General features: G+C 32.9%; 1 long non-coding RNA gene across 1 annotated transcript in view; it reads right to left on the reverse strand.

Annotated features, from left to right (window-relative positions):
• Positions 1-12,368, reverse strand: part of LOC116423239 — a 75,331-nt gene that overhangs the window by 5,427 nt on the left and 57,536 nt on the right. The gene's annotated exons all lie outside the window — the stretch shown is intronic.

Below are 12,368 nucleotides of genomic sequence, written 5' to 3' on the forward strand. Positions count from 1 at the left end.
ATAAATGATACTGACCCCTGGAATAGTATGGCTTCTTGGGCATACACTGGTGAGAAAGAAAGTCACCTTAATGGAGTGAGTCTGTTTATGAATAGATGACAGCTCAAGAGGAAACTGTGTCCTTCACCTGCATTTTCACAAAATCATAGACCCACATAATACTAGCTGAAAAGGACCTTAGAAATAATCTTAAACAGGAGGAACCTGAGTATTAGAGAAGCAGAGACTTGTTTACATAGAGAGTTAATAGTGGAGCAGAGAGCAGAATCTCAGTTCTCCTGTCTCTTAGGCCATTTTTCTTTCTACCACATCTATCCTCTTTACCTCAAAGGAGTTAAGATTTTGGTGGCAGTTTGATCCACGGGAGAAAGGATACCAGATGTGAACTGAGGAGTAAAGGAGCTTAGGCTTGAATGATTGCTGATATTGAACATCTAAATGACCTTTAATGAGACACAACTTTTCTGGACTCATTTTTCTTTTAATCTACATAAAGCTTTTTATTTTTGAAACATATGAATGGATAATGTGATAACATTGACCCTTGCATAGTGTTGTGTTTTAGATTTTCTCCTTCTTCCCACCCTCTATCCTACATGGCAAGAATTCGATTTATGTTAAACATGTTAAAATATATGTTAAATCTGATATGTATAAACATATTTATAGAATTCTCTTGTTGTACAAGAAAAATCAGATAAAAAAAGAAGTAAATGAGTAAGAAAACAAAATGCAAGCAAACAACAAAAAAGACTGAGAATGTTGTGTTGTAATCCACATTCAGTTCCTACAGTCCTCTCTCTGGATGTAGATGGTTCTCTTCATCACAAGATCATTGGGAGTGGCAACATTCATCTCATTGTTGGAAAGTCATGTTCATCAGAATTGTCGCATAATATTGATGTTGTTATTTACAATGATTTCCTGGTTCTGCTCATTTCACTTAGCATCAGTTCATATAAGTCTCTCCAAGCCTTTCTAAAATCATCCTCCTGATCATTTCTTATAGAACAATAATATTCTATCACATTCATATACCCTAACTTATTCAGCCACTCTTCAACTGATGGGCATCCACTCAATTTCCAGTACCTTGCGACTATGAAAAGGGCTGCCACAAACATTTTTGCACATGTGGGTCCCTTTCCTTCCTTTAAGATCTTTTTGGGATATAGGTCCAATAGAAACATTGCTGGATCAAAGGGTATGTACAGTTTGATAACTTTTTGAACATAGTTCCAAATTGCTCTCCAGAATGACTGGATCTGTTCACAACTCTACCAACAACGTATTAGTGTCCCAGTTTTCCCATATCCCCTCCAACATTCTGGACTCCTTTTTCTTATCTGCCAAATAAGCAGGTTCAATTTATATCTCTAAGATTCCTTATAGCTCTAAACCTAAGAGCCTATAGCTGATAAAGTCCAGTGAATTTGATTAATCAAGATCTGCCATTTCATTAGCATTTATTCTTTTCACTACCCAACCCTGGAGTTTTCCATAAAGGTCCACAAAATTGTCTCTGGGACCTGACCGGTCCCTGAAGAAATTCCTAGTAGCCTCTAGCCACAATGATGTGGCTTCCTGGTCAACTAAGGGCAGGCAATGTATTAGTAAATGTTTGTGATCGATAATAGTCTTTCTGGGAAGGAAATGTATTCATGATATACATTTAAGTTTAATCTTCCTTACTAAATTTTCCCTGCCACTTTCTTACATCAAGACAGTCAACAAAACCAATGAATCAAGTTCTGGTTTGTAATTTTTTGCTGATTTCTGAGGTCTAAATGCTCACACTAAAAATTTAACAATCAATTCTCCCAGTCAAGGTGAGCTAACTACTACATACTACTGCTTAGGCATCAAAAATTGCACCTATATGGAGTCTAACTTATCTCAAGTTTAGAGGGGAAACCCTGGTGATTATTTTTCCTATCATAGTAACCCATGAAATATTTAAAGACATATGTTAACAGTGTTAAGTGTCAGAAAATGGGCAAATCCCTACCACCCCTCACTCCAAAAGTTCCAGTCTTCTTTAGAATATAGGCAGTCCCAAGATTACCTATTTTATTTCCCATGCCCAACAGGTCTATATTCAAATCACTCCTCCCCCAAAATTATCAATCTATCATCATGGACTCATATAATGTTATAGCAAGAAAGGTCATCATAGATCTTATTACCCAAACTGCTTATTTTATCAGTGAGGTAATAAGACTTGACAAGAGAATAACCTGTTGAAAAATCACATAGCTAGCTCATTAAGAGCAGAGATTTCTGACTTCTAACCATCCTGTCTTTTATCTTTGTTTAGAATAAAAATGTCTTTTTTATTTATAAAGTCTCATTTAGAACACATACACAAACACATACACACCTGGCTTTGTGAGTGACTGACTGTGTGTGTGTGTGTGTTTGTGTGTGTGGACTAAGCCAGCACTTCTTTTTGATAAGAAGTAGATGTATTTAGAATATTGTCCTTAACAAATGGTAATTTTGTTCCTTTCATGAAAAGGTTAAATGGGCTATTAATTGAGGTCACAAGAAAGGGATTAACACCACATCAAGTCTGGTTAACAATTTTTAATTGAATCTCCTGTGACTTGACACAAGCAGGAAGAATGGAAAATATTCTTCTTTTTATATGTAGGGATTGGTGCTATTGGCTTAAAGAACCAAGAGCTCTAATTACTTTTGTCTCTCTCTCTTTTGTCTCAGACTTTTGTAAATATTTAGCATTGGCTAATGGCAAAACATTATATTTCCAGATGTGAAAAGCACTAAATTATTAAACTGCATTTTAAAAAGAATAGATGGTACATATATACCTCTCTCTCAATTTCCTCTTATTAACAACTCTTGGGATTTGCAGTATTTTTAGAATTGAAAAATACTCAGTCTCATTTGAAAAATAAATATCCTTAGCATATTTTAGAGGAGAGAAGAAATTTTGTTCATAAATATTTATTTTCCAATCTCAGATTTCAGGTATGGTATTTAGTAGTGCAGTTTTATTGGCATCAAGAAAGCTGGAGCTTTAATTTTGAAATTCAGGAAAGTCCTAAAGTACCCACCCTGCTGTTTGCCTGTAGGAAGATATTGATCCTAAAATGATGAGTCATCTCCTGCCATGGAGAACTAGTTTTTAATGAGCTTGTTTGTGAGTGCCTGGTATAAATTCAGGATTTTTTTTTTTTTTGGTTGTTTTTTTGTCTTCAAGTTTCAGAAAACTTGTAATTAATAACTTGGGCAACTTGGGGAACTTAGAGAAGGCAAATAGATGCAGAGTTTTAAGCAGATAGAGACAGGGATAAAATCTTGACCTGTGATTTTACTTAAGGAAGGAGCTTCTGGTGAGGAAATCCCCTCCATTAATGGAGTTTGGCACTTTTTTTTGGTACTTATAGTCTTAGAGATTTCTTTGAGGCACTGAAAGATTAAGTGACAAGCACAGATCCAACAGATGGGATAAGATGGAAATCCATTTCTTAGCTCTGAGCCTAGTTCTTGATCTACTCCACGATACTGTCTTTATATTAAACAAATAACATTGTAAAAAGGATTATTCTTAAGTCCATTTTATTGGTGCAGCCCTGGTCCTCAAGGCACTTATATTCTTTTAGATGGATATCATATGTACCTATTTATGTAAAAAGAAGATAATTGAACTTAGGGAGGGCACTAATCACTTAGGGACATTGTTGTTTAGTCATTACAGTTGTGTCCAACTCTCCATGATCTCATTTGGGGTTTTCTGGACAAAAATGTTGAAATGATTTTTATCATTTCCTTCACTACTTCATCCTACAGATGAAAAACTGAAGTGAAGTAACTTGCCCAGAGTTATAACTAGTAAGTGAGGCCAGATTTGAACTTAGGGAAGATGATTTTTCTCAACTCCAGGGTAAGCATTCTATCCATTATGGTGCCAATCAGCAACATTAGAAAAGAAAAGGTATAGAATGCTAAAGCTAAGTTGAGCTTGGGGCAAGAACTAAAGACTCAAAGCTGGTATAGAGGAAGGAGAATATAGCAGGCATGGAAGATAGCCTGTCCAAATGTTTGGAGATGAAAGGTGACATTATGGTTAGGGCAGTAAGTAGAACAGTTTTCCTGGAATATAAAGGAAGTAAAGGGGAATAGGCTAGAACCAAATGATAAAAGACTTTAAATGCAAAGTTGAAAATTTTATAGTTTATCTTTGAAGTAATAAGGAGTCTGTAATGATTTTTTGAACTCTATATAAGTTCAAATCATCTTAGGAAGAAGTAAAAAAAAGTCTACCTTTTTGTTTGGAAATATTTTCTTTTTGATACCACAGATTGGGTTTATAAGTAGACAGACACTTTTTCTAGCTGTTAGTGATTACATGTAGATAAGGGGGTTATGCATGAATTTTTCTATTTTTTTAAAAAAATCCAGATCTATTTTACCAAGAACAAACAACAACAATAATAAAAACTTCCATAACAAGAATTTAGCATAAGCTCTTCAAGACCTAATGCTTTCCTCACTGCATTTTTTTAAATAAGTAGTACAATAGCTATTAATTCCATTGGTTAAAAAAGGAAGCAGATTAAGTGACTTGCTTCTGTCCATCTAGTTGGTATGAGATGAAGGAAAGAGTCATCTTTAGGTATTTGTAGACACCATATCCAGGTCCCTATTCACTGCCCCATATTATTTCTTGTTATTCATTACATATATAGGGATTGCTCTGGCATCTGAAATATAAAATTAATATAATTATCCAGAAACATAATTGGGATTTTCCAGAGGAGGATTTGGGGACTTTGGATGATCCAGACTGAAAGAATAAAATGTATTGAATAATTTCTTTTTTCTACTTTCCTTGGCTTCCCTAATCACAGACATGGAGAATAAAAGTGAAGGAAATAAAGAAACATCTTGACATTAAAAAAAAAATACCATATTTAAGAAACATTTTCTCCCAGTTTTCTAAATTGGGCAAATATTCAGAAATGTCTAAAAGCTCTATGTTGATGGAAATAACCTAAGGAGAGAGATCTCTGCATTGGCCAGGACCCTATTTTTTTTTTTTTAATCTTCTCTCCCTTCCTTTTTTCCTTCTTTATTTTCTTTTCCCCTTTTTCCTTCCCTCCTTCTTTCTTTCTGGGGAAGAGTAATAAAGGAAGATACTATGGGCCATGAGCTATATAGCTACCTATTGCTTCAAAATTACTTCTGAAGCAATTCAGAACTTGATCTTGAGCACATTTATTGCTATATTTTTCCTCTTAAATAAATAATAGTTTTCATGTTTTCCTGTGAAATGTTAATAGATAAAGATATCAAAAAAAGATTTTTTTGATAGGCTTTTTCATTCATTTGCTGTGTTTATCATATAAAAACACTGAATCAAATTGTGAAAGCACAAATGGACTTTATAGTTTGAATCTTATAACCCTGGGACTTTCTCTTTCTTTTTCATGAAAAGGAATAAGTAACTATATTATTTACTTAGTTAAACAACTAATTGATACTGGTAAACAGTAAAAAAAATAAATAAATAAATAAAACACCTAGGTGTTTAAACAAAATTACTGAATACTTTTACATATATGCATATGTATTTTTGTCCAATCACAGTCATCTCTAGGGCAGGGGGAAGGGAAGAAAAAAATAAATTTACCTGAAAAATTTATTGTATATTTAAAAGTAATAGCAAGTTGTACATAATAGATTTTCAGTTTCATGTATCTTTATAATGCTATTATGTTATAGAAATGCTTGTTTTATTTCAAACATTAAAAAAAATTAAAACACATTTAAACGACTTTGTCTGGGATTAACACAGCCTCCCTGTGTCCCAAAGATTTCAGTGAATCTTTTCTGGGAAAAGACAGGGAGCCAGACTGCCAAGTGGAGATCCCACATGAATGTCTTTTTATCTATTACCATTTCACAGGAAAGCATGAAAACTATTATTTATTTAAGAGGAAAAAATATAGCAATAAATGTGCTCAATATCTTTGTTCAACACCTGTATAACTTTCTAACCTAACAAATATTTCCTTATGAATGCATATCAGGCAATTTGGGTCCTATTCTATGGTAGTTATAGAATAATAACAAAAGTTATAAACACCTGTTCCTAGTACTTTGGTCTCATAGTCTCAAGGAGTAGGATGTTTTTGGAAGAGTTTGAAATTTTGATGACTTTTTAAAAAAGGCTCTAGTGAAAATTAGTTTTTGTTTTGACAGGCCAAATCCTTACAGCATCTGGAAGAAACTCCAGAGATTTAAACTCAGTACAGAAAGGCAAGATTTCATCAATTCTTTCATTGTCAATTAACCATGACATCCTTGAGGAAGTCACTTTCCCTGGCTATTTAAGAACTTCCCATCTGTTAAATAAGCAAGTACTCAAAGAAACAACAACAACAAAAATAACACACCTGGAAAAAACACAAAAATCTTCCCAGAGTTTTTCCAGCTTTCACTTATGGTGTTTGTACACTTTGTTTCTCCCATTCAAAAGGGAGTTCCTTGAGGGCAGGGACTATTTTTCCTGAAGCTTGGTGGTCATAAGGCTAAACTGTTAGCATCTTACATGGGAAGATAATATTTGTAACTCTTAAGAATTGTTTCAGTTTTCTCAAGTTCTTCTCTCTAGTTTTCTTCAATATTCATTTTTCTTTTTTCTCATATTAGCCAATGTAATAGGTGGGAGGAGGTAGCTCAAAGTTATCTTTATTCATTTTTCTCTAACCAAAAGTGATTTAGAACACTTCATATACGTATAGATAGCTCTGATTTCTTCAATATTCTTTGACTTTATCATTTGGGGAATGGCTTGTATTTCTTTAAATTTGACTCAGTTCTATATATTTGAGAAATGAGGCCTAACAGAGAACTGCTATAAAGATTGTTTCCCATCTTTCTTCTTTCCCGCTAATCTTGGTTACATTGGCTTTTGGCAAAAGATTTTTATAATCAAAATTATCTATTTTATATTTCATAATGCCTTCTCTATTTCTTCTTTGGTCATGAATTCTTCCTTCTTTTATAATCTGACAGATTATTTTTTTCACTTTTCATTTCCTTATGGTGTTATTCTTTATGCATGTACCCATTTTGACCTTAACTTGCTATATGGTATGAGATGTTGATCTAGATATAGTTAGTGCCCAGTTTTCCCAGCAGTTTTGTCAAATAGTGAGTTCTAATCCCAAATATGGGGGTCTTTTGGTTTATCATACACTAGAGTACAATGGTCATTGACTATTGGGGTTTGTATATTTAATCTATTCCATTGATTCACCACTTTATTTCTTAGCCAGGACCAGTCAATTTTGTTGATTATTGCTTTATAATATACTTTGAAATTTGGTATTTCTAGACTACTGTCCTTTGCATTAATACATATATATATATATATATATATATATATATTCCCTTATTATACTTGAACTTTTGTTTTTCCAGATGAATTTTGTTATTTTTTTCTATAATTGTTGGCACTAAATACTTTTTTAAATTTTTGGTAGAATTCACTTCTGGAGTTCATTCTGCTCTGCAGACTTTTTCTTAGGTAGTTCGTTAATAGTTGTTTCAATTTCTTTTTCTCAGATGGAGCTATTTAGGCTTTGATTTCCCTGATCTATTAACCTAGGTCATTTATACTTTCATTGATTTCATTCCTTGATTTTGATCAGATTTTCAGATCAATTAGCATATAATTGGGCAAAATATTCCCTACCGATTTCTTTAGTTGCTTTTTCATTGGTAGTGATTTCACCCTTTTCATTTTTGATATTGGATATTTGTTTTTCTTCTTTCCTTTTTTAAATCAAACTAACCAATGGCTTATCCCCCCCCCCCAAAAAAAAAGTTCCTGATTTTATTTATTGACTCAATAGTTTAAAAAAACAAATTTGTAATTTTATTAATTTCAGTTGTGAATTTTCAGTATTTCCAATTTGTTTTTCAATTAGCAATTCTTAATTTATTTTTCTCTCTAGTTTTGTTTTTTCTAGTTTTTTTTTTAGTTGCATGCCTAAAAAGGTACATTCTTTTCTATCCCCATTCAGTTTTCTCCAAAGATGTGTAATATCTAACTTTTCTAATATTTTCTTCAACTTTTTAGTTTTGTTTGTTTATATTGTGGTTCAATTTATCAAATTCTGAGGGGGAACAGTAAATGACCCCTGCTAATAAAGTTTTGTTCTCTATTTCTCCCTGAAACTCACATCTCTTTTTAGAATTTGCATGTTATGCTCCTTGGTGCATTTATGTTTAGTGTTGATATTCCTTCATTGTCCATGGTACTTTTAGCAAGATGTAGTTTCATTTCTTATTGCTTTCAATTAGGTCATTTTTTTTTTCTGAGATCATTACTGCTATTCCTGCTTTTTATACTTCAGCTGGCACATAATAGATTCTGCTCCAGTACTTATCTTTGCTCTCTGTGTATTTCTCTGCTTCAAGTGTTTTTTAATAAACATTATAGGATTCTGGTTTTTGATCTACTCTGCTACTGTTTCTTTTTTATGAGAGAGTTATGACTATTAACTGTGTATTTCAATCCTTCCTACTTTTCTTCCTGTTTGTCCTCTCTCTTTATTCACCCTTTTTCTCCTTGCAAGTGTTTTGCTTAATCTACCCTCCCCAGATTTGCTCTCTTCTATCATTCCTCCCCCTTATCTTAATCTTCCCTCTTTCTTCCCTTTCTATATTCAATTGATTGTGTATATTATTCCCTCTTTCAACCAATACTAATAAAATTAAAATTCAAGAAATGCCCATTACCCACTCTCTAATCTTTCCCTTCATTCTGATGGGTTTTTTGCATCTTTTCATGTGAAATAATTTATTCCATTCTATCTCTCTCTTCATTTTGTTCTGAGTATGCTAGTGTCTAGTATGTTCTGAATTTCTTGAGGTGTTTCTGTGTTTCCCTTGGTTTACATTGAAGCATATAGTAGTCTGGACACTGGTAGATTCCTTATTTGTCCAGGGTTATATTGAAATGTGTGGCAGACTCAATCCTAGTGACCTCCCATTAGCTATGCATCAGCAAGGTTGATATCTACATGTTTGCCAAGAGTTATGCTTGATGCATGTGGCTATCTTGCAATTGGTAGATGCCTGTTTTGGGGGGAGGTGCTATGCTGAAGCACTGGATGGATCTCAGAACTGGACTTTGCCCATTCCAAGGACTATGCTGAGTCATATTGGAGGAGGGGAATCCTTGGTGTTGGTGTTTGCCTGCTCCACCAAATTGGAGTTCAGGATATCCCACTGATTTGCTAAGATGTGGCAATTTATTCATCCAATCTTTTTGCTAGTTCTGCTATCTCAGGATTTTTTCAGGGGCATTATTTTATGATTTTTTGCAGGTAAATGTGGGAGAATTAAGGCAGTAGTGCTTATTCCACCATCTTGACTGTCAAAAGTGAACTATCTAAATTACAATAGATTTGAGAAATGCAAATTAAAACAACTCTGAGGTACTACCTCTCATTTATTATAATGGCTATTATGATAGAAAAGGAAAATAATAATTGTTGGAAGGGGTTTGGGAAAATTGAGATACTAATACTGGAGTTGTGAAGTAATACAACCATTCTGAGAACAATTTGGAACTATGTTCAAAAAGCAATCAAACTATGCATATTCTTTAATTTATCAATACCACATTGTATTAGTATCCCAAAGGTATTTTAAAAGGAGGATGGGGAGGACCTACTTATATAATATCATTTATGGAAGCTCTTTTTGTAGTGGCAAATAATTAGAAATTGAGGGGATGTTCATTGATTGGGGAATGGCTGAACAAATTATGGTATTTGAATGAAATGGAATACCATTGTGCTATTAGAAATGATGAATGGGCAGGTTTCAAGAAAACCTGGAAATACTTACATGAACTGATATGAAGTGAAGTGAGCAGAATCAGCAGAACAAAGATCACAGTAACAGCAACATTCAACTGTGAATGATTTTCGTGTTTTGGTCAAGACAATAATTGGAAACAATTCTAAAAGTCTTATGAGGAAAAATGCTATTCACATCTTGAGAAAGAACTGAATGCAGATAGAATAACACTATTTTTACTTTCTTTATCTTTTTTGTGATTTCTTCCTTTTAGTCTGTTTCTTCTTACACATGACTAATATGGACATATGCTTTGCATGATTGTACATAAATACAATTTATATCAAGTTGCTATTATCTTAAAGAGGGGAAAACTTAAGGAGGGATAAAAAAACTTCAGAATTCAAAAAATGTTAATGAATTTTAAAATTGTTCTTTATGTATAATTAAAATATAACAATATAAAAATTTAAAAATATAAAATACACTTAGGAATACTAAAATAAATTTATATCAATCTTTCATTAATGATTCAAAAATGATTATCTGAGTACCAATTATCATGAGACTTTTGAAGTATAGGAATAACTATTTCAAGAATGCTGTACAACAACCTATTTCCCTGAAATATATTCACTTGATTTTCTGTCATTGTTCCCTCATAGTAATTATGATGAAAGAAAAGATTTTTTAAAAGACAGATTCTTTGCTATTTCAAACTACGGCCAGGTCATTGACATTCTGGGACTGTAGTTAGCTAATTCCATTGCTACACCACCAGATCCTCCACAACAATTAATGCCTTGATCTTTTCTCTCAAGTCTTGGTATATATTTTTGTGATTATCAGTATTACATTCTGCATATATCCATCATATTATAATTTTAAAAATTATTAATGCTGTTTATATTCTCCCACAGGTGTTTTCTGGGAGGGAAAAAAAAAGAAAAAAGAACATTTTAAGTCAAACCAGAGATACACATATGTGTGTGTGTGTAATATATATATATATATATATATATATATATATATATATATAATATCCAACCCATCTGATTATAGTAATCCAAAGGACACTGATAAATAGATAGCAAAAGGGTGTGAGCAAAAAAAAATAGAAAGTTATGGAAGGTAGAAGCTAGGGATAATTTTTTTTTTAAAGTGAACCTTAGAAAGGAGAGGGATTTAAAAGGTAGTCAAGGGAAAGGATAAATGCCCCAAAGTAACTGGGGCAATAAAAAGAACCTGTCAAATAAACCTGTCAAAAGAACCAAGGCTTTTTAAGGCATACTGAAACTGAAAAAACTTGTTTGAAAGTTGGTAGTTTTGACTATTTCCACCTTTAGGTTCCAATATTCACCCTTGGGAAATAAAATTGCAAAGAAACTCAAACTAAAGTAGCTTCATTGACTCTTTATCTTAGCCACTGAGGCTGTAGTTACAAGATTTTTCAGAGTAGAGCAAACAAATACTTGCAGAACTGGAATAGTTTTTCCTATGAATACAGCCTAAGTTAGGGAGTTCTATGAAGCCTAGCTTGTTTCAGCTCTACTTGGCTTTCCAACTCAAAAAGGGCTCTGCACTCAGTAGCAGCTTTGAAAATGAGGCAATGAAGCCATGACAAGGTACCAGAAGTCATAATACTGTGTGTTGTATATGTACGCCCTAGATGCAGCTACAACTGTGGATGAAGCAGCACTTGGCTGATAAATAAATTCAAAGTTGTAAAAGAGAGTTTTTTTCATGTACTTTTCAGTCACTGAAATTTTTACCCCCATAGAATCTCCATGGAGATACTTGGAGAGGTACTAATGCATAAAAATGCAGAGGGAAATTAAAAATGCAAACAAATATACATTATATTTTTAATATACAAAATTTTATAAATTCAATAAAATACTTATAATTGCTGTGGAGAGAAATAGGAAGGTCACATATGCATTATGGACCGAGGAACAAAGAAATATACATGAGACAACAAAACATTTAAGCCATCCCTTGTCAAGTTTTAGCTAATAATGTGGCATAGTAGTAAGGGAAATATGTTCTAGACAAAAGAAATAGCATGAATAAAACACGGAGGTGTAAAAATATAGTATTTCAGAATCTTAGAGTTGTGAGGGGACCTCAGACTATTTTATTCCACCTTTACAACAAAAATCCCATCTATGCTATATCCAATAAATTGTCCTACAGCTTTTCCTTGTGTTTGTGTAGTGAATAGTTTCTTCCTCAATGGAGGAAGTCTTTAAGAAAGGTTTACCAGTTAGTTCATACTTCCCAATATAATGAAAATTGTAATTCTGTATGTGTGTGTATACAAAAATATTTATAGTAACTTTGTGTTGGCAAGATAAAGAAATTAAATTCATTTGCACAAATTTTGTTTCCATATTTTTAATTACTACAAATCATTAAACTATGATTATTAAAAAAATAAACAAGTGAGACATCTTTTTGTTATTATCTTTTTTTAAGGATATAACTTAGTAGTGGGATCTCTGGGCCAAATGTTATGAACAAAT

This window comes from Sarcophilus harrisii, chromosome 1 (genome assembly GCF_902635505.1).
Source record: "Sarcophilus harrisii chromosome 1, mSarHar1.11, whole genome shotgun sequence".
NCBI classification, from domain to species: Eukaryota; Metazoa; Chordata; class Mammalia; order Dasyuromorphia; family Dasyuridae; genus Sarcophilus; species Sarcophilus harrisii.